Raw genomic sequence first — 24,840 nt, 5'->3', positions numbered from 1 at the left:
AAAACCTCCACTGGCTCCCCATACAACAAAGAATACAGTTCAAGATTCTCCTCATTACATACAAAGCCCTTCACAACCCTGAACCGCTTCATACCTTCTGACCGCCTACACCCTCCCACCACAACCTCAGATCCACCGACGCCAACCTCCTCATGCCCCCAACCCGCTCCAAACCTGGGGGGACAGGGCCTTCTCCATAGTGACCATGTTGTCTTGGTCTTGTTTACATGGTCATGTTGTCCTGGTCGTGTTGTGTTGGTCTTGTTGTCCTGGTCGTGTTTACATGGTCTTGTTTACCTGGTTGTGTTGTCCTGGTCTTGCTGTCCTGGTTTTGTTGTCTTGGGTGTAATCCTGTCTGTGTTTTGGAAGGGGGAGAGGTGTGTGTGTGTGTGTGTGTGTGTGTGTGTGTGTGTGTGGGGGGGGGGTAGCATCTCCACCAGCTGCCTTTCAGAATAAAAGCCCCTCCCCTTCCTGTTCGGCGCTACAAAGGATGAAAGAGTGAGTCCTGCTGGGTTCCACTGGCTCCAGGTGAGCACAGCAACCTGACCAGCTCCCTAATGGGTCCTTGTGTGGAGCCCCTTTAAAGCAGGTTCCCATAGCGGGGGGGGGGGGGGCCGGGGCGGGGTCTTTCTCTTGTTTTTTAACCCGACCACATAATCTCAGCCTCGGAGCGTCCGAACAATGGGGCCGGCTCTAACTAGCTGGTCTAATAATAATACGGCGGCTCCGGTTACATGTATGTGGTCTGAATGGAGGTCTGGACTCTGTGGACCAGGTCCTCATTGTTGTTGTGTTTTCACAGGACCAATTAACGGCAGCAGCTCTGAGACACGGCAAGGACGAAAACCCGCCAATAGAGAACTACATCTCCGTCTCACGTCTTCCCCATGTTTCTATATCATGACTGTAGATTTCATCTGAACCACCAGAACCAGAACTCGAAGCGGATCTGATCAACGTTCAGAGCGGCTCCTTTAATGTTCGATACAAAATGTAACAATTAAAATCCCTAAAATGACGAACTTTGACTGTTAATGTGCAGCAAATAATTTTTAATTAAAAGTACATATGTTATGTGTTCCTACACTGTGTTGTAGTTTTCATCACTGTAAGGAGACGGTTTCATAAAATAACTTAAATGTTTTATGTGTTGTTGTTTTTTAACAGTATATCTGTTTTTCCACAGATTAATGAGCATTTATTAACAACATCTTTAACTGCTTCATCATGTTCAGGGTCCCAGATGACATCACGAGTGAAGGTATAGTTCACCTGGACAGGTAACCAGACTCCCACACGAACAATAAAATACTTTAAACTAATTCATTTTCACTGTAAAACTTTATAACCTGTAGTTTTTTTTTTACAGAGTAGTTTTGGAGAACGGTTATTTTCTGAACTTTGACGACTGGAAACTTTTCTGCCGTTTTTTACAGTTTTTTTTTTTTTTTACAAAGTTCTGCATTGATTTGGAGTCAAACACTCGTCCTCATCAGTTACTGATCCGGATCAGGTCAAACTTTACTGAGAGGATTGAAATTCCTTCAGAGAAAAGGAAGGCGAAGCTTTCCTATTTACACCCCCTCCTCTCAGCCCCCCCTCCCCCTCCTCCCTCCTTCGCTTTTCTCCTCTTGCCCCCCCTTTCTCTTCCTGCTGGCATCACTGAAGTCGCAATTACAGCCGATTTCCAGCTCCCAGTGGAACTAATGTGATAAAATCCAAGAAAAAGACACGGTGGACAAAGAGACAGAGATGTCGCCGTGGGCGGAGGGGGGGTGTGTGTGGGTTGGGTGGGGGTGGGGGAGATCAGCCGAGGCAACAAGTGCCTTTTTGGGGTTTTGGAGACCTAATAGGATTTTGCAAGGAGCTTTGCCAGATCTCCTGCCTGCCCATTCAGGATCAGTCTTTTGGCTGCCAGGCGGCACACTTCAGCTCCCTGTTGGCCTCACGTCACTCTGACCCCCCCCCCCCCTCACACCACAGTATGTTCAGAGGGATGAGATGACCCCCATCACCCAGAGTCCCCTCTGTCTGCTGGACTGAAGGCAAGTGTCAGAGCTGAGACCCTGGTGGCTCTTTGATTCTGAGACCTTTCCTCTTCCACAGGAGCAGAGGTCCAACCTTCAGAATGTGGAGGTCCAACCTTCAGAATGTGGAGGTCCAACCTTCAGAATGTGGAGGTCCAACCTTCAGAATGTGGAGGTTCAACCTTCAGAATGTGGAGGTCCAACCTTCAGAATGTGGAGGTCCAACCTTCAGAATGTGGAGGTTCAACCTTCAGAATGTGGAGGTCCAACCTTCAGAATGTGGAGGTTCAATCTTCAGAATGTGGAGGTCCAACCTTCAGAATGTGGAGGTCCAACCTTCATACTGAGGAGATCATCCTTCAGCTCTTCCTACATTAGTAATATATATATACATGTGTATATATATATATATATATATATGTATATATATGGTTGGTTGAAGGAGATCATTTCCTCTGAGATTGATGTGACACATTTTGACAGAAACCTCTTGTGGTTCAGGAGGACAGATGTCTCCTCAGTAGCAGGACGTTCACATGACGACCAGCGTTGTCCTCTTCAGTCAGAGTAAACCGTGAGAGCGACAGGAAGAGAAGAAGATATTTCATCTTTGACGACTTTTAAGGGTCAGAAACATCCAACTAACAGAGGACTCTGGTTTTCTTACATTGTACCTGTTTAAGTTTTTAATTCATTCATACAACCAAACTAAATATAATAACTGTTACTAGAGTAAGCACCATCAAAACTCACATAAACTTCAGTACAGATGTTTCTGTATCTGCTCTTCCATTGTTTTTAAAGACCAACATCTCCACACATCTCTAGAGTCATTCTGGACCCTTGTGGACTACTGTGAACTCCTGTGGTCTATCATGGACTCTTGTGGACCCTTGTGGAGACTTATGGACTCCTGTGGTCTATCGTGGACTCTTGTGGACCCTGGTGGACTCTTGTGAACTCCAGTGGTCTATCATGGACTCTGAGGATGAATCTGAAACTACAGAACTCATCGTGGTCTCTGAGGATGAATCTGATCTGGGACCAGAGGATCCTGAGGTTGCAGCTGCAGTCAGACTCAGAAGGTAACAGGATCCTCACAACAGTAGCTGGAGGTCAGTCGTTGAGTTGACCTATGACCTCTGGAGGCCAGGCATTGATAGGGGAGGCCAGGCAGGAGGCTCTTTTGTTGTAAAAGCACCTCCAGCTTTCTGCCTGGATGGTTTGCTCAGAGGCACGTCAGCAGAAACACCGTGAACTCTGAGGAGATGAACCTCTCAACATCTTCTCACTGTGTGAACAGGAGCGTGATATGAGCTGCTGGTTATTTATATCATATTGTTATATATTGATGACAAAAAGGTCAACTTTCATTTGTATCACATTAATAACTGAATCGGAAGCTCAAACATTAAACATAGATATATTAAATATATACATTATATAATAAACTGATTAACAAGTTAAAAGATCCACCTGTAGACACACAATGATGATTATTATTTCACATTAATACACATTATTACACATTATTACACATTAATACACATGAATACATATTAATACATTAATACACATTAATACATATTAATACATATCAATACACATGAATACACATAATTACATATGAATACACATTAATACACATTAATACACATGAATACACATGAATACACATGAATACACATTAATACACATGAATACACATTAATACACATTAATACACATGAATACACATTAATACACATTAATACACATTAATACACATTAATACACATTAATACACATTAATACACATTAATACACATGAATACACATTAATACACATTAATACACATTAATACACATTAATACACATGGATAATCACCTGCAGTCACATTAATACACATGGATAATCACCCAGTCCTCATATCCAGATCTTCATCCCTCCATCATGTCTGGACTTTATTTTTCTCTCATGTTGGAATGGCTCCAGTGAGTGTCAGCTGGAGGAGAGTTACCTGAGCAGGTAGACAACATGATGATGATGATGATGATGATGATGATGATGATGATGATTGACAGTTGACCCTGAACCCTGCTCAGTGTGTCAGAACCTCTGACCTCTGACCTCTGACCTCCAGCAGGACACGCTCAGGAGGAAGTGACAGTGTGGGGTCAGACCCACATGACCACATGGGGGGGAGATGGAGGTGAGGTAAAGAGAGGACAGGAGGGAGGACTTTCTCACCCTCTCACCCTCTCACCCTCTCACCCCCTCACCCTCTCACTCCCCTCACCCCCTCACCTCTCACCCCTCTCACCCCCTCACCCTCTCACCCTAATACCCCTCACCCTACCCCTCACCCTCTCACCCCTCACCCCTCACCCTCTCACCCCTCACCCTCTCACCCTCTCCCCCTCACCCCCTCACCCCCCCTCACCCCCTCACCCTCTCACCCTCACCCCTCACCCCCTCACCCCTCACAGTTGACCCTCACCCTCTCACCCTCTCCCTCCCCTCTCACCCTCTCACCCTCTCACCCACCTCACCCCTCACCCCTCACCCCCTCACCCTCTCACCCCTCACCCCCTCACCCTCTCACCCCCTCACCCCCTCACCCTCTCAGAGGACAGGAGGGAGGACCCTCACCCCTCTCACCCTCTCACCCCCTCACCCCCTCACCCCCTCACCCCCTCACCCTCTCCCCCTCCCCCTCACCCCCTCACCCTCTCACCCCCCTCACCCCCTCACCCCTCACCCTCTCACCCCCCTCTCACCCCCTCACCCTCTCACCCCTCACCCCCTCACCCTCTCACCCTCTCTCTCCCCTCTCACCCTCTCACCCCCTCACCCCTCACCCCCTCACCCCCTCACCCCTCTCACCCCTCACCCCTCACCCCTCTCACCCCCTCACCCCTCACCCTCTCACCCTCTCACCCCTCACCCCTCACCCCCTCACCCCCTCACCCTCTCACCCCTCTCACCCTCTCACCCTCTCACCCTCTCACCCCTCACCCCTCACCCCCTCACCCCTCTCACCCCTCTCACCCTCTCACCCTCACCCCTCACCCCCTCACCCTCACCCCCTCACCCTCTCACCCCTCACCCCCTCCCCCTCACCCCCTCACCCTCTCACCCCTCACCCTCTCACCCCAAATATTTCTGCTTTAATGAAGGCTAAACTCGTTAATAAAACTAAATGATCCATCAATACATTTAATCCAAGAATGAAATCAAATACTTTTGTTCGGTACTTTATTTTGTTCATGTATTTTAAAGCGGATACTTTTTACTTTTGTACTTTAACTGTAGTAAAGTGATCTGATAAATACTTCACTGTAACATGTGACTCACACACACACACACACACACACACACACACACACACACACACACACACACACACACACACACACACACACACACACACACACACACACACACACACACTGGGCTGTCATTGGCTGACTGATGTTGCAGGTATCAACAGGTGCTGCAGACTTTTATCTCTCTGTGTAAATAAAATCAACTGAGAGCAGCTCCACCAAGTGATGGATGTGTTTCCTGCTACACCTGCCTTTAACAGACCTGTGTGTGTGTGTGTGTGTGTGTGTGTGTGTGTGTGTGTGTGTGTGTGTGTGTGTGTGTGTGTGTGTGTGTGTGTGTGTGTGTGTCCTCCTCATATACACTTTATATATAAATATAATAACTGTCCTCCTTAATACACTTTATTTATAAATGTTATAACTGTCCTCCTTTAATACACTTTATTCATAAATGTTATAACTTTCCACTAATAACCTGAATCTTCCCGTAACAACACAATAAAGTTTTTAAAACTAAGAAATCTGTTTGATTCATTGATTACTGAAAGTTGTTGTGAAGGTCACGTTGTCATGGTTACCAGGTCTGGAGTTACTAAAAAACAAATCAAGAAAAAAAGTGTGTGTGTGTGTGTGTGTGTGTGTGTGTGTGTGTGTGTGTGTGTGTGTGTGTGTGTGTGTGTGTGTGTGTGTAGGGATCAGGATTAGGGATTCAGGATCAGGGGTCCCCTCTCCAAACGTGTGTGGATTAAGCCCCGCCCCCCTCTGACCCGTTGTCATGTCACGTGCACTACTTTGTGCTCCTACAGCGTGCACGAGAGTTTCCCCAGAGCAGAATGAGTCCGACTGAAACTACGAGATGTTTAAAGATGAACTCTTCTAGAACACATCTCTCCTTCCATCTCATCACACACACACACACACACACACACACACACACACACACACACACACACACACACACACACACACACACACACACACACACACACACACACACACACACACACACACACACACACACACACACAGGTCTGATTCCAGCCCTCTCTGAAAGGAGCCAAAGAAAACAGCGTAAAGCCGTTAAAAGAATATTTTCTCTGGAACTCACAAACATGCAAATGTGTGAGAAACTGTGAGGAGAGGAGCTGAATGGGCTCTAAAGGAGAGCCTAATTAATCTAAGTACAGCACCAATAGGCCCACTTGGAAATTCTTCACCCCTTTATCTGAATGGGAGGGCACAGGGAGGGGGAGGGGGGCTAGAGGAACAAAATAAAGAGAAAGAAAGGAGAGTGGGGATCAGCCTCCACCTTTTCTATCCAGAGACCCGCCTCATTCAGCCCCTCCATGTTTAACAGCCACACCTCCCCCCTCCTCCTCCCTCCTCCCCCATCCTCCTGCTGGAATCAATCACTCTGATTTTATTTCTTTTATTCCTGCAGCTTCACTCCTCCACACTCTCTCACTTTGTTTTATTGCTGCAGCAGAAGCAGCAGCAGAAGAAGAAGCAGCGTTGTCAGGTGCAGCGCTGCAGCAGCACAATGGAGGCAGAAGGCTGCAGATGAATGCTGGGTAAATCTGATGAATGCTGGGTAAATCTGATGAATGCTGGGTAAATCAGTAATGGAGCTAAAGGGCAGACGCCTGTGGGGAATTTGCGGGCTTATAAAGGAGCTTTAAGAGGGCCTTCATTCATACGGCCCAAAGAGATTTGAATTGCCCCCTTCACAATCACTTGAAAGGATGAGCTCAGGGTGTTCCCAAACAAAGTGGGAATCACTCGGCCTTTCAGCGCTTCTAATAAGCTTTTAACTATTTTACATTATGGCGCTCCCCTCGTCCTCGCCCTCCTCGCCGCCATTGTGGCCCGGCTGCCGAGCCGCGGCCGACTTAAATGTCTGATTTATACTTTTCTTCATGGTGAATTTGAAGGTTTTCCGCACTGAAAGCTTTATTATCATACGGGTCAGATGAGAGAAGGAGCTCATTCTTCAGTCTGCAGACGGAGGACAGAGGACGGACGGAGGACGGAGGACGGACAGGAAGTGGACGGCGGACGCTGCAGTGGAACGGGACATCAGGAGAAGTTTAGCTGCAGGATTTAAAAAGCGTTTCCTTTCATAAATTGGTCACATTGTGATCCGTCCTCCGTCGTTGCCGTAGAAACCGTTTATTGCTCTGGAAATTGCTCCAGTGTTTTCAGAGGTCAGAGGTTCAACCGGGACACGACGGGCTGAACCCTAAAACTCTCTGTGGGGGGGGCACAGCCAGGAGCCCCTCGGCCTCTGGATGACTCAGGCTGCTGAGACGAGTGGACATTAAGAATTTCATGGTAATCATGGAAGACAGAGGGGGGGGGCGACCTCTGCAGCCCTGATTAAGACCGCATAACTACTACACACACACACACACACACACACACACACACACACACACACACACACACACACACACACACACACACACACACACACACACATAACACACACACACACACACACACACACACACACACACACACACACATAAAACACACACACACACACACACAACACACACACACACACACACACACACACACACACACACACACACACACACACACACACACACACACACACACACACACACACACACACATAAACACACACACACACACACACACACACACACACACACACACACACACACACACACACACACACACACACACACACACACACACACACACACACACTGGCTCTGCAGTAATCACTAACTCAGAAACTGAACCAACTGTGTCCACTGATGAAGACAGTGAGGAAAAGGTGAAAGCTCCTGAAAGCTCATAATGAGTGACAGATAATGTTGTTAAATGATGTTTAATGAGGTGAAAACACAAGTTTATATTATTATTATTATTCTGTGTGGCTACATATATAATCCTGCAGGCTTCTTCTTCTTCTCCTTCTTCCGTACAAAAGTCCTCCTACAGCATGTAGTCACATGCGTCAAAATACATCAAATCGTGCGGCCTGGTCGGGAATTGTGTGCTATGACTTTTCTCAGAGATTCGCCTAGCGGTGAGAGAAATTTCCCCATAGAGATGAATGCGTTTTGGGCATGGAGAGAGCTTAAAAACACTCAACTTTGGGCCCAGACTGACTCATCATACTTTAATGTAGAAAATTGATTCGAGGTTTAAAACGTTAACAAAACTCTGGACTATATTGGGCCAAATGGGCATTTTGATAGCTAGCACAGATTTCATGACATCAGAGTTTAAATTTCAGACAAATTTAAGCCTTTTTCAGATTTTATAATGGGTGTGTGGAGATGACTTCTGTAATTTTTCCAAACAACTTGCTCCTCTCTCCACAATTTTCACTCTTCATAAACCATCTTGTGGTAAAAGCGTAGGAAATAATGTGCTGGTCATAGACATGTGTCTATTAAATCAATCAGTTTACACATTTGACTCCATGAGCCTGAAAGCAACATGAACTCCAACCAACTGCTCCATTAGACTCCATGTTAATTCTGACATCAATTTCTCAAAGAAAGCAGAAAGTTACAGTTTTTCTAACCTGCTCTGAAGCTCACATTTGTTTAAACAACAAACATAAAAAGTACATCTCTGCGTTCGTCAGAGTCTTATCTCTCTGATGATATCAATATGTTGTCCATTGGAATCATGGTTTTACGATTAGGGGCAGGAGTTTGACAACTAGTTTTGTGCTAAATCACAATCTCACCCAGGTGCTCCCACCAGGGCAACCAGGGACACACACACACACACACACACACACACACACACACACACACACACACACACACACACACACACACACACACACACACACGTGTGTGTGTGTGTGTGTGTGTGTGTGACCTATGAGTCTCAAAAACAGAGATGAGGAGCGATAGCTCTTCATTCTCAAGTGCCCAAATGTCACATTTAAACACAACAAACATAAAAATGACATCAATGCGTTCAGCAGAGTATTTTCTCTCTGTTGTTAATATTATTTTTGCGATTGGACTTTCAAATGAACCCCAAACTAACCCTGAATGAACCTCAGTGATGCAGCGGTCTCAGAACTGTTCATATATGCAACGTCTTCAGGCAGTAGCAGACACACAGTCAACATTTTACAAAGTGTTTCTAGTTAATATTAACAGACACAGTGATGAATGAACCACTTAGTGAGTAACAGAGGTGAGGACACAGGGGTGAGGAAGGGGGTGAGGACAAAGGGGTGAGGAGACAGGGGTGAGGAGACAGGGGTGAGGACACAGGGGTGAGGAGACAGGGGTGAGGAGACAGGGGTGAGGACAAAGGGGTGAGGACACAGGGGTGAGGAAACAGGGGTGAGGACACAGGGGTGAGGAAACAGGGGTGAGGAGACAGGGGTGAGGACAAAGGGGTGAGGAACAGGGGGGAGACAGGGGGGAGGAGGGGTGAGGACACAGGGGTGAGGAGACAGGGGGAGACAGGGGTGAGGAGACAAAGGGGTGAGGACAAAGGGGTGAGGAGACAGGGGTGAGGACAAAGGGGTGAGGACACAGGGGTGAGGACAGGGGTGAGGAGACAGGGGTGAGGAGACAGGGGTGAGGACACAGGGGTGAGGGGTGAGGGACAGGGGTGAGGACACAGGGGTGAGGAGACAGGGGTGAGGACACAGGGGTGAGGAGACAGGGGTGAGGAGACAGGGGTGAGGAAAGGGGTGAGGACAGGGGTGAGGACGGGGGTGAGGACGGGGTGAGGGGGACTACAGGTGCGATCAGTGGAGGGGGAGGAGTCAGAGGTTATCTGGTGGAGCAGAGAGAGCAGAGGGCAGAACCTCCCATCTGTTTACCTGAACAGCAGCTCTGAGGCTCAGTTTCCTGATCTCTATCTGGGGGGGGGGCATCATACCTGACCCCCCTCACCTGAGGATGTCACATGTAGTGATTTCTAAAGCCCCAAATCACAAGTTAGCCTCAGAGGGCTTTACAATCTGTACACATACCACCTCCTCTGTCCTTAGACCCTCACCTCCTCTGTCCTTAGACCCTCACATCCTCTGTCCTTACACCCTCACCTCCTCTGTCCTTACACCCTCACATCCTCTGTCCTTACACCCTCACATCCTCTGTCCTTAGACCCTCACATCCTCTGTCCTTACACCCTCCTCCTCTGTCCTTAGACCCTCACATCCTCTGTCCTTACACCCTCACATCCTCTGTCCTTAGACCCTCACCTCCTCTGTCCTTAGACCCTCACATCCTCTGTCCTTACACCCTCACATCCTCTGTCCTTAGACCCTCACATCCTCTGTCCTTACACCCTCACATCCTCTGTCCTTACACCCTCACATCCTCTGTCCTTACACCCTCACATCCTCTGTCCTTAGACCCTCACATCCTCTGTCCTTAGACCCTCACATCCTCTGTCCTTACACCCTCACATCCTCTGTCCTTACACCCTCACATCCTCTGTCCTGTACACCCTCACCTCCTCTGTCCTTACACCCTCACATCCTCTGTCGACCCTCACATCCTCTGTCCTTAGACCCTCACATCCCTGTCCACCCTCACATCCTCTGTCCTTACACCCTCACATCCTCTGTCCTTAGACCCTCACATCCTCTGTCCTTACACCCTCACATCCTCTGTCCTTACACCCTCACATCCTCTGTCCTTAGACCCTCACCTCCTCTGTCCTTACACCCTCACATCCTCTGTCCTTACACCCTCACCTCCTCTGTCCTTAGACCCTCACATCCTCTGTCCTTACACCCTCACATCCTCTGTCCTTACACCCTCACCTCCTCTGTCCTTCACATCCTCTGTCCTTACACCCTCACATCCTCTGTCCTTAGACCCTCACATCCTCTGTCCTTCGACCCTCACATCCTCTGTCTTAGACAAGAGGAGCTCAGTGTATCCTAGGTAGTCCCCGGACAGTCTTGGCCTATAGCAGCATATCTAGGGGCTAGACCAAAAAAAACCTGAACCAGTCCTAACTATAGACCTGAACCAGTCCTAACTATAAACCTGAACCAGCCCTAACTATAGACCTGAACCAGTCCTAACTATAAACCTGAACCAGTCCTAACTATAGACCTGAACCAGTCCTAACTATAAACCTGAACCAGTCCTAACTATAGACCTGAACCAGTCCTAACTATAGACCTGAACCAGTCCTAAATAGACCTGAACCAGTCCTAACTATAGACCTGAACCAGTCCTAACTATAAACCTGAACCAGTCCTAACTATAAACCTGAACCAGTCCTAACTATAAACCTGAACCAGTCCTAACTATAAACCTGAACCAGTCCTAACTATAGACCTGAACCAGTCCTAACTATAGACCTGAACCAGTCCTAACTATAGACCTAAACCTGAACCAGTCCTAACTATAAACCTGAACCAGTCCTAACTATAAACCTGAACCAGTCCTAACTATAGACCTGAACCAGTCCTAACTATAAACCTGAACCAGTCCTAACTATAGACCTGAACCAGTCCTAACTATAGACCTGAACCAGTCCTAACTATAGACCTGAACCAGTCCTAACTATAAACCTGAACCAGTCCTAACTATAGACCTGAACCAGTCCTAACTATAAACCTGAACCAGAACCCTAACTATAGACCTGAACCACTAACTATAAACCTGAACCAGTCCTAACTATAAACCTGAACCAGTCCTAACTATAAACCTGAACCAGTCCTAACTATAGACCTGAACCAGTCCTAACTATAGACCTGAACCAGTCCTAACTATAGACCTGAACCAGTCCTAACTATAGACCTGAACCAGTCCTAACTATAGACCTGAACCAGTCCTAACTATAGACCTGAACCAGTCCTAACTATAGACCTGAACCAGTCCTAACTATAAACCTGAACCAGTCCTAACTATAAACCTGAACCAGCCCTAACTATAGACCTGAACCAGTCCTAACTATAGACCTGAACCAGTCCCTTTACTCTTCATCAGAAGTTGGTGGAGGTCTACAGATGAAATGATGATGACTAACTTAAGTCTTTCTTTATTGTAGTCCATTGTTGTTTATTGTGCGGGACGTTGTCCTAAAGACAAATGTCTTCTCTTGTCTCCATGGTTCCTCCAGGTGTTCCTCCAGGTGTTCCTCCAGGTGTTCCTCCAGGTGTTCCTCCATCATTGATCCTCTCTGATCAGCAGATAGCTACCGATAGCTAATGATTAGCTAGTGATCTACATCAAAGATGAAGTGAGGCTCATAGGGAACCAATCCAAACCCTGATGGAGTCTTTACTCTGAAACATCGTGTATCAACGTAAACTTCATCATGAGAAGTTAAAGATAAAGACTTTAAATAAAAACTTTATTGATATCTGTTTTTACTTTCAAAATGTCTCAAAAACTCAAGTGAACAACACAATACTGACTCTTTTAGTGTGTGTGTGTGTGTGTGTGTGTGTGTGTGTGTGTGTGTGTGTGTGTGTGTGTGTGTGTGTGTGTGTGTGTGTTCATGCTGCTTGGCTGCTCTCTTGATTGACACTTTCCTGTGACTCTGTTCTGCCTCTGTGGGCTTTTAAAGGGAAACTAACTGACACCCCCAACATGCCCCGAGCTATGTGTGTGTGTGTGTGTGTGTGTGTGTGTGTGTGTGTGTGTGTGTGTGAGTGTGTGTTGGAGGTGACAGAGCGTTTAAACCTCCTCTCAGAGATCATTAGAGCTCTCTTCACTCTGCTGTAAGAGTCCTTCATCGTCCACTTCTACCTGTCGACCTGATCACCTCCAACCCTCACACACACACACACACACACACACACACACACACACACACACACACACACACACACACACACACACACACACACACACACACACACTCAGATATTTAGATTTGTGTGTTTACTGCCATATGTGAACATTAAGATGAAACTGTCATGTAACTATTTGTATTTGGTTTCATTTCTCTGGTGTTTTGTGTGATTGTGTTTCTGCAGCAGTGAGTCATGTCGTGGTGTTACCGAGCAGACGTTAAAACACTGAGATCATCATCAGTCTGTAAATACAAACGGTTGGTTATTAAGTACAAACATTATGTTACAAAAGGAACAAACCAAACCTCACCAACATCGTGAAAGGTGTTGTTTGTGTCTGTGGTTCTTTTTCTTAATATGGGATGTAAAACATGTGACATTATTTCTGTGACGCCTCTTATTTAAAGTCTCTTCATCTAACAGTTCATGTAATATCTGAGCAAAAGTTTACTCCTCCTTTTGTGTTTGTTTTCCTACAAAAGTCCAGCAACACTTTCACATCCCTCCTGAAGAACAAAGATCTCATCCTCTCTCCTCCTCTGACGGGTTATGTGTTCTTTATACTTCCTGCTTCAGGATGTTTGTGTGATAACTATAAAAAGTTTGTGCTGCTCTGTCTCATCCTCTTTCCCACCGCGCCGCTGTCAGTTTAATACCAGTTTCAGATCACATGAGGAGGCGTGTGGCGTGAGAGCCAATCAGACGACAGTTTAACAGGATGTTAGTGTTCTTCATTTATTTAATCCGATTTGATATAAAACACAAACATTTGAAGGAACAACACACACACTGTAATACACACACACACACACACACACACACACACACACACACACACACACACACACACACACACACACACACCCTGTGTATCAGTGTGTGTGTGTGTGTCACTGTGTGTTCATGTGAGCGAGCGTGGGTCACTGAGTGTGCAATAGTGTGAATGAGCATCTGTATGAGTGTGAGTGTGTGTGTATGTGTGTGTGTGTGTGTGTGTGTGTGTGTGTGTGTGTGTGTCCTTTACAAATGGAGACAACATATCTTTACATTGTGGGAGGTCAGCCTGCCTCAGGCCAACATTTTTCTTCTTCTCCTCTTTCACCTTCTCTACCCTTTCTGTTTCCTTTCCTGTCTCCTTTCACAATAAGAGCGCTGAAGTAGAACTGAAATGAACATGAGAACACTCGTCTTGTGAAGAAGTGAATCACTAATTCAAGTGTTGAGGTGAATCTTTATTCGATGTTCCTGGTACCGGACTCTGTGTCACATTGAAACACTGGAGATCAGATGGTTTCATTCTTACAGTTGTTGGTGTTTTGGTCCCGTCTGGTTTTTAGACGTCTTCTAAATGGAGAACTTTGCCGTCTCGGTTAAATGTGGGGAGAATCAGGTGATCAGATGATCAGCTCATCAGGTGATCAGGTCCCTATATGAACCTCTCTGATCTCTGGGTTCTGTCAAACATCCCAACATACCAGTGTAACATCACTAACATACCAGTGTAACATCACTAACATACCAGTGTAACATCACTAACATACCAGTGTAACATCCCAACATACCAGTGTAACATCACTAACATACCAGTGTAACATCACTAACATACCAGTGTAACATCACTAACATACCAGTGTAACATCACTAACATACCAGGGTAACATCCCAACATACCAGTGTAACATCACTAACATACCAGTGTAACATCCCAACATACCAGTGTAACATCACTAACATACCAGTGTAACATCACTAACATACCAGTGTAACATCACTAACATACCAGTGTAACATCCTAACATACCAGTGTAACATCCCAACATACCAGTGTAACATCCCAACATACCAGTGTAACATCACTAACATACCAGTGTAACATCACTAACATACCAGTGTAACATCACTAACATACCAGTGTAACATCCCAACATACCAGTGTAACATCTAAACTAGTCTTTTCTTCATGATCACATGACTCTTAAACACTTGGATTAATATCTTCACTCACATATTTAAATAAAATCACATTGTGTGTTTTCAGTTGTTTTTCATGACAACATGTTTGGGTTCCTCTTCTGTTCAGGTTCTCCAGGTTTAGCTGGATGAGACCAGGTTGTGGATTCACATGAGGACATCAGGAACGAAGAACAAGCTGCTCAGATTAAAATGTTTTGGCTCAATGTGGACGGAAACAAAGACTGTGTTTACCTGAGTCAGTGTTGGAGGAAACAGGAAGAGGAGGAGGAGGAAAAGGCCACGAGGCTTTTGACTACAGGAATCCTTCCTTCAGTGTCTGAGGGCCGAGAGGAGGAGGTGAACTCTGCTGTAAAAAGTGTCAGAGCAGAGGAGGAGGAGGAGGAGGAGGAGGAGGACACTGTAGAGAGCTTTAGTCCTCGCAGACAAAGGACATAAAGTGGGTTAACAAATTGAGAACAATGTGGAGGAATTTACAATGAGCTGAATGGGAGCGTGCTGCAGAGGAGCAGCGCTCATTAACCAAACTGTTGTCTTTATGAGAGCCACTCCACTGTACAGACCCCCAGAGACCCTCAGAGACCAGAGACCCTCAGAGACCCTCAGAGACCCTCAGAGACCAGAGAGATCAGAGACCAGAGAGATCAGAGACTAGAGACTAGAGACTAGAGACTAGAGACAAGAGACAAGAGGTTTTAGACCTCAGAGACCAGAGAGACCAGAGAGAACTCAGAGACAGAAACCCAAGAGAACCCTCTGGTGCTTTTCACCCATTTACCTTCAACAATTGACTTTAACTATTTCTAAGTCTAAACCTTCCACCTGTCTCTTAGACCCGATCCGACTAGGCTGCTTAAGGAAGTTTTACCTTTAATTAGCAATTCTTTATTAGAAATGATCAATCTGTCTTTACTGACGGGCCATGTACCACAGGCCTTCAAACTAGCTGTAATTAAACCTCTTCTTAAGAAACCTACTCTTGATCCAGAGGTGTTGGCTAACTGCCAATGACCCAAGATAGATCTCAGTTTATAAATGTAAACAATGAAACCTCGATGAAAACCAAAGTCAGTCACGGAGTCCCACAAGGGTCTGTTCTTGGACCTATTTTATTTACCTTATATATGCTTCCTTTAGGGAATATTATCAGAAAACACTCAGTAAACGTTCATTGTTATGCAGATGATACCCAGTTATATCTATCAATTAAGCCAGACGAAACTAACCAGTTCTCTAAACTTCAACAGTCTTAAGGACATAAAAACCTGGATGACCTGTAACTACTTGATGTTAAACTCAGACTAAACTGAAGTTATTCTACTAGAGATCAATTATCTAAGGATATAGTTTCTCTAGATGGCATTGCTCTGGCATCCAGCACTACCGTTAAGAACCTTGGAGTTATCTTTGACCAGGATCTGTCTTTAACTCTTATATAAAACAGATCTCAAGGACAGCCTTTTTTCATTTACGTAACATTAAATCAGACACTTCCTGTCTCAAAGCAGAAAAACTAGTTCATGCATTTGTTACCTCTAGACTAGATTACTGTAACTCCTTATTATCAGGCTGCTCTAATAGGTCTCTTGAATCTCTACAGTTGATCCAGAATGCTGCAGCACGTGTTCTAACAAAAACTAAGAAAAGAGATCATATTACTCCAGTATTAGCTTCTCTGCACTGGCTCCCTGTTAAATCAGTATTAATATCAGTATTATTATCAGTATTATCAGTATTATCAGTAGGTGTGGCTCTGAACTGAGCCTCCTCCTCCTCCTGCTCCTCTTCCTCCTGCAGGATAATGACTTGTTGATAAAATAGAAGCTTAACTTGAGTCTAATTGGTCCTATAAGTATCAGTCTGTTTGATTGACAGAAGTCTCCGCAGGGACAAAGGGTCTGACAGGTGAACAGGTAATGAATGACAGTTGTTGAGATAAGAACAGAACATATGTCCAATAACAACTCGTTACCTCAGAGAACAGAGAGGAGACACATTTCAATAAAAGTAATATGTTTCTTCGTTTAGTATATTATTAGTATATATATATATATATATATATATTTGATAATGATTATTGTCTTTGCTTCCTGCTCCCTCTGAGAGACAGAATCAGTCAGACATCACACAGAGAAAACACAAATCTTCATCTTTTTATTATCTGTTGATTCTGGTTCCTAATTTAAATATTTTTCTTATTTGTATTGTTTTTAATGTTTTATCTTATTGTTATCAAATGCTTTTTTGGACTAACATTGTTGTGTATATCAGTTGGTAATACAGGTGCAATTCAAGTTTTTATTATTATTATGATAAAATGATTTATTATATATTATTATTATATATATTACTACTAATAGTACTGTTGTTATTTCTGTTATTTCTATTATTATTATTTAGTTGTACTTGTGGTCAGGGTCTGTTCTCCCTAATTTCTCTTCCTAAGATCTCAAACTGAGCTTCTGTTGTGGAGCAGATCGCTGCGAGCAGGAGGTCAAAGGTCAACGGCTAAAGGTGACTCGGTGACCTTGAGGTGGGTGCTCAGGCTGACCCGGGATCAGGGCTGATGGGTAAGTGTGTCTGCTGTCGCCTCAGGGCAACAACCAGCCGATCTGAAGCTCTGATCCGGGATCAGATCACACCTGCACAGCTTAAAGCAGAAGAGGTTTAACATCAGGTCTCAGAGTTCTGTTCTCACTTTAACATTAAATTAAAAACCTCTCTGAAGGTCGTTTCCATGAATATCACTATGATATATATGTAGAGCTGGTGCTGCCATTAAAGCACCACCGAAGAAGAGAAGAGCTCCAGTTCAACCTTTGTGTTAGTTTATTAATGTGACGAAGGTTACAGCTTCTTCATCATCACACTTCTTCTTCTGTCCTCACAGCTACATGTTTATATATTTAATGTTCTGTGTTAATGAGTTTTATTAATTAAATGTTAAGTGTTCTTAAAACAGGAGGATGGAGTTAGTGTTAGTGTCTCAGTGTCTCTGTGTCTCAGTGTCTCAGTGTCTCTGTGTCTCAGTGTCTCAGTGTCTCAGTGTCTCATTGTGTCTCTGTGTCTCAGTGTCTCTGTGTCTCAGTGTCTCAGTGTCTCAGTGTCTCTGTGTCTCAGTGTCTCAGTGTCTGTGTCTCAGTGTCTCAGTGTTTCTGTGTCTCAGTGTCTCAGTGTCTCTCAGTGTCTCAGTGTTTCTGTGTCTCAGTGTCTCAGTGTCTCAGTGTCTCTGTGTCTCAGTGTCTCAGTGTCTCTGTGTCTCAGTGTTTCTGTGTCTCAGTGTCTCTGTGTCTCAGTGTCTCTGTGTCTCAGTGTCTCTGTGTCTCAGTGTCTCAGTGTCTCAGTGTCTCTGTGTCTCTGTGTCTCAGTGTCTCAGTGTCTCTCTGTGTCTCAGTGTCTCAGTGTCTCTGTGTCTCTGTGTCTCAGTGTCTCAGTGTCTCAGTGTCTCTGTGTCTCTGTGTCTCAGTGTCTCAGTGTCTCTGTGTCTCTGTGTCTCTGTGTCTCAGTGTCTCAGTGTCTCAGTGTCTCTGTGTCTCTCAGTGTGTCTCTGTGTCTCTGTGTCTCTGTGTCTCAGTGTCTCAGTGTCTCTGTGTCTCTGTCTCAGTGTCTCAGTGTCTCTGTGTCTCAGTGTCTCTGTGTCTCAGTGTCTCAGTGTCTCAGTGTCTCTGTGTCTCTGTGTCTCAGTGTCTCAGTGTCTCACTGTCTCTGTGTCTCAGTGTCTCAGTGTCTCAGTGTCTCAGTGTCTCAGTGTCTCAGTGTCTCTGTGTCTCAGTGTCTCAGTGTCTCAGTGTCTCTGTGTCTCTGTGTCTCTGTGTCTCAGTGTCTCTGTGTCTCAGTGTCTCAGTGTCTCTGTGTCTCAGTGTCTCAGTGTCTCTGTGTCTCAGTGTCTCTGTGTCTCAGTGTCTCTTCCTCCACCAGCTGTTGTCCATTAACAGTAGTTTGACTTAAATCACACTGTTCCTGCTCCACTGTTACAAAAACGACCTGCTGGGTGTCCAGTTAAAGATGGAGGGGGGGGGCAGCTCCCTGCAGCCTGACACAGCTGACACACACACCACACACACACACACACACACACACACACACACACACACACACACACACACACACACACACACACACACACACACACACACATGGCCTGCTGTCTCCTCCATCTTGTCCTGATCAATATTTAATGAGGTGATAAAACAGTAAAACGTTTTACTGAGACACCAAAGCCTCAAATCAGAGTAGAGACACAGAGACACAGAGACACAGAGACACTAGAGACACAGAGACACAGAGACACAGAGACACAGAGACACAGAGACACAGAGACACAGAGACGTTAGAGACACTAGAGACACAGAGACACAGAGACACAGAGACGTTAGAGACACAGAGAGTTAGAGACACAGAGACACAGAGACACGTTAGAGACACTAGAGACGTTAGAGACACAGAGACGTTAGAGACACAGAGACGTTAGAGACACAGAGACGTTAGAGACACTAGAGACACTAGAGACAGTAGAGACACAGAGACATTAGAGACACTAGAGACACAGAGACATTAGAGACACTAGAGACACAGAGACACAGAGACATTAGAGACACTAGAGACACAGAGACACAGAGACATTAGAGACACTAGAGACAGTAGAGACACAGAGACATTAGAGACACTAGAGACACTAGAGACACAGAGACACAGAGACATTAGAGACACAGAGACACAGAGACATTAGAGACACTAGAGACACAGAGTGTACAGAACATAGAGACATTCAAGAGAGACACAGAGACACACGTTAGAGACACTAGAGACACAGAGACGTTAGAGACACTAGAGACACTAGAGACACAGAGACACAGAGACATTAGAGACATAGAGACACAGAGACGTTAGAGACACTAGAGACATAGAGACACAGAGACATTAGAGACAGTCAGAGACACAGAACACTAGACAGTCAGAAGACAGTAAGACAGAGACATTCATAAGACAGAGAAGACAGTAAGACAGTAAGTGCAGAAACAGTAGAGACAGTAGAGACACAGAAGACAGTAGACTTCCTGAAGAGGTGAGTTTTCAGACGCCTAGAGACAGTCACACAGACTCTGATGTCCTGAGGTCAGTGGGGAGACACTTCCTCCACAGAGACAGTAGAGACAGTCACTGTGACAGTAGATCAGTCAATAAGACCTGTAGAGACACACAGCAGAGAGTGGCTCTCGGGGACAGTAGTAACAGACAGGAATCCTAGAGACCAGACAGCCAGTGTAGAGAACGGAGAAGGGAAGTTGTGTCGACAGTAGAGACAGAGACAGTCAGAAGACAGTAGAGACAGTCAGAGCCAGTAGAGACAGTAGAGTTTCCATGGAAACAGTGGTTGAGAGACAGTAGAGACAGTAGAGACAGTGCTGTGCACCTTTCTAGACAGTCAGAAGACAGTAGACTCCCTGATGTTGTCCAGAAGACAGTAGAGACAGTCCTCCAGACAGGAGACCACAGTCAGAAGACACCTAGAGCCAGTAGAGACAGTAGAGACAGTCAGAGACCTCCTGATGACAGTAGAGACAGTCTCTCAGACAGTAGAGACAGTCAAATTTACTGAGAAGACAGTAGAGACAGTCAGAGAGACAGTAGAGACAGTAGAAACAGTCAGAAGACAGTAGAGACAGTAGAGACAGTAGAAACAGTAGACAGTCAGAAGACAGTAGAGACAGTCAGAAGACAGTAGAGACAGTAGAGACAGTAGAGACAGTCAGAAGACAGTAGAGACAGTAGAGACAGTCAGAAGACAGTAGAGACAGTAGAGACAGTCAGAAGTAGAGACAGTAGAGACAGTCAGAAGACAGTAGAGACAGTAGAGAGTAGAAGACAGTCAGAAGACAGTCAGAAGACAGTAGAGACAGTAGAGACAGTCAGAAGACAGTAGAGACAGTAGAGACAGTAGAGACAGTAGAGACAGTCAGAAGACAGTAGAGACAGTAGAGACAGAAGAAGCCAGAAGACAGTAGAGACAGTAGAGACAGTAGAGACAGTCAGAAGACAGTAGAGACAGTAGAGACAGTCAGAAGACAGTAGAGACAGTCAGAAGACAGTAGAGACAGTAGAGACAGTAGAGACAGTCAGAAGACAGTAGAGACAGTAGAGACAGTAGAAACAGTCAGAAGACAGTAGAAGACAGTAGAGACAGTAGAGACAGTCAGAAGACAGTAGAGCTGCTGAGGTAAAACATGTTCAGTTCTTTTTGACTGAAGACCTGTGAAGTCCAGTTTAAACCTACTTTTATTGTGACAGTCACACAAACACTCTTATTGTGACAGTCACTGTGAAGAACTGTTTTCTGACAGACTCTTATTGTGACAGTCACTGTCACTGTTTTCGGTCAGATCAGCCAAATAACTGTGAAGCTTCCTGTTCACCGTTGTGATGCCAGCTTCCTGTTCCCCCGTGGCTCTCTGGTCAGTGTAACAACACACACATCCTATTCCAGCAAAATACACTTCTGACTGGAATACTACGATACCCATGAGCCTCAGCTGGTTTCCATGGATACCAGTGGTTGTTATTATTTGTCTGTGGCCTAGTAGAGCTGCTGTGTTCCAGCCAATAGGGGTCCTCCTCCTCCTCCTCCTCCTCCTCCTCCTCCTCCTCCTCCTCCTCCTCCTTCTCTTCCTCCATCTCCTCTTTCTCCATCAGCTCGTCGTCCTCCTCCTCCTCCTCCTCCTCCTCCTCCTCCTCCTCCTCCTCCTCCTCCTGTTGACAGATTTGGCTCCATCCTCTCAGGGTCACAATAGAAATCTAATTCAAATTTACTGGACCTCATTATGAGTCTGCAGGTGCACGAGGCAGTTAATCCTGCTCAATTAGTGCACGGCCCCGTGCACACCAACAATACACCAGAGTCAACATCAGGGCCACGCAATCAACCCACCACCAGGAGAACGTTCTGTGAAAGTTGAGACTCAGAAGAAGAAGAAGAAGAAGAAGAAGAAGGAGAAGAAGAAGGAGAAGAAGACGAAGAAGAAAACGAAAAAGAAGAAGAAAGAAGAAGAAGAAGAAAGAAGAAGAAGAAGAAGAAGAAGAAAGAAGAAGAAGAAGAAGAAGAAGAAGGAGAAGAAGAAGAAGAAGAAGAAGAAGAAGAAGAAGGAGAAGAAGAAGAAGAAGAAGAAGAAGAAGAAGAAGAAGAAGAAGAAGAAGAAGAAGAAGAAGAAGAAGAGGAGAAGAAGAAGAAGAAGAAGAAGAAGAAGAAGAAGGAGAAGAAGAAGAAGAAGAAGGAGAAGAAGGAGAAGAAGAAGAAGAAGAAGAAGAAGAAGAAGAAGAAGAAGAGGAGAAGAAGAAGAAGAAGAAGGAGAAGAAGAAGAAGAAGAAGAAGAAGAAGAAGAAGAAGAAGAAGAAGAAGAAGAAGAAGAAGAAGAAGAAGAAGAAGGTAAGAAGAAGAAGCAGAAGAAGGAAAGAAGAAGAAGAAGAAGAAGAAGAAGAAGAAGAAGAAGAAGAAGAAGAAGAAGAAGAAGAAGAAGAAGAAGAAGAAGAAGAAGAAGAAGAAGAAGAGAAGAAGAAGAAGAAGAAGAAGAAGAAGAAGAAGAAGAAGAAGAAGAAGAAGAAGAAGAAGAAGAAGAAGAAGAAGAAGAAGAAGAAGAAGAAGAAGAAGAAGGAGAAGAAGAAGAAGAAGAAGAAGAAGAAGAAGAAGAAGAAGAAGAAGAAGAAGAAGAAGAAGAAGAAGAAGAAGAAGAAGAAGAAGAAGAAGAAGAAGAAGAAGAAGAAGAAGAAGAAGAAGAAGAAAGAAGAAGAAGAAGAAGAAGAAGAAGAAGAAGAAGAAGAAGAAGAAGAAGAAGAAGAAGAAGAAGAAGAAGAAGAAGAAGAAGAAGAAGAAGAAGAAGAAGAAGGAGGAGAAGAAGAAGAAGAAGAAGAAGAAGGAGAAGAAGAAGAAGAAGAAGAAGAAGAAGAAGAAGAAGAAGAAGAAGAAGAAGAAGAAGAAGAAGAAGAAGAAGAAGAAGGAGAAGAAGAAGAAGAAGAAGAAGAAGAAGAAGAAGAAGAAGAAGAAGAAGAAGAAGGAGAAGAAGAAGAAGAAGAAGAAGAAGAAGTTTTTGAGAAGAAGAAGAAGAAGAAGAAGAAGAAGAAGAAGAAGAAGGAGAAGAAGAAGAAGAAGAAGAAGAAGAAGAAGAAAACGAAAAAGAAGGAGAAGAAGAAGAAGAAAACAAAAAAGAAGGAGAAGAAGAAGAAGAAAACGAAAAAGAAGAAGAAGAAGAAGAAGAAGAAGAAAACGAAAAAGAAGGAGAAGAAGAAGAAGAAAACAAAAAAGAAGGAGAAGAAGAAGAAGAAGAAGAAGAAGGAGAAGAAGGAGAAGAAGAAGAAGAAGAAAACGAAAAAGAAGAAGAAGAAGAAGAAAAGAAGAAGAAGAAGAAAGAAGAAGAAAAGAAGAAGAAGAAGAAGAAGGAGAAGAAGAAGAAGAAGAAGAAGAAGAAGAAGAAGAAGAAGGAGAAGAAGAAGAAGAAGAAGAAGAAGAGAAGAAAGAAGAAGAAGAAGAAGAAGAAGAAGAAGAGAAGAAGAAGAAGAAGAAGAAGAAGAAGAAGAAGAAGAAGAAGAAGAAGAATAAAGAAGAAGAAGAATAAGAAGAAGAAGAAGAAGAAGGAGAAGGAGAAGGAGAAGCTGTTCAGATGATAGGTGACATCACATTTAAATGTGTCATTAACGTTTTACTGCTAATTCTAGTTTCTTTAATGAACCATAAGTCATAAAATCTCATAAGTATATCACACATTTCATTCAAATTTATTTGTTTTTGTGCAAATTTGTGATTTTGGGCTGTAACTAAATAAATGAATTGATTCAAATATTAAATTGTATCGTCTTTATTAAAACCTGTAAGAGTCAAAGTCTTCATCATCTTTATTTGTTTCATTTTATTAATTCATGCTGCTTTGTTTCTTAGAATGTTAAATAAAGAAAATAGAAAAGTCTACAAATAATATCTGTAATAACAACAACAATAATAATAGTAATAATACAATAATAATATCTGTTATAATAACAACAATTAATAGTAATAATGATAATAATGATAATAATAATTTCTGCAATCCCCATAATAAGAGCAGTGAAAATAAAATAATAATTACTAATAATGTCTTTACTAATAATGTCTTTAATAATTATAATAATTATGATAATAATAAGCTTCCAGGACAGACAAGTTATTGCTGCTTTATTATCTTTCTTCTTTTCTTTCCTCTGATTGTCTCAAAACATGACCACTGCTGGACCTTTTGTTTGGTGTTGAACGATATAACTATTGATAATAATAATAATAATAATAATAATAATAATAATAATAATAATACATTAATAATAATACCAAAAACCTGCGGGTTGATTACAGTGATCTACAGCACTTTAAGTTTCTTGTGTTATATTAATATTAATAAAGATAATTATTACCTTTTAAGTAAATATATGTAATAAATTGTACATTTCCATCTCTTTAATATTCTAATAAACGCCACAACATATCTGTGCTGTTTAATATACATATAAATGAACAAGTTACCATATAAGTCTCTTATTTACAGTTCATCTGTCACCTGCTGCTGTGAACAAATTAATGATCATATTTATTCATATTAATGATCATATATTAATTATCATATATTAATGATCATATATTGATTATCATATATTAATGATCATATATTAATGATCATATATTAATGATAATATATTAATGATCATATATTAATGATCATATATTAATATCATATATT

The sequence above is a fragment of the Anoplopoma fimbria genome, chromosome 4 (assembly GCF_027596085.1).
Source record: "Anoplopoma fimbria isolate UVic2021 breed Golden Eagle Sablefish chromosome 4, Afim_UVic_2022, whole genome shotgun sequence".
Lineage (NCBI taxonomy): Eukaryota > Metazoa > Chordata > Actinopteri > Perciformes > Anoplopomatidae > Anoplopoma > Anoplopoma fimbria.
This window is presented reverse-complemented; position numbering follows the sequence as displayed.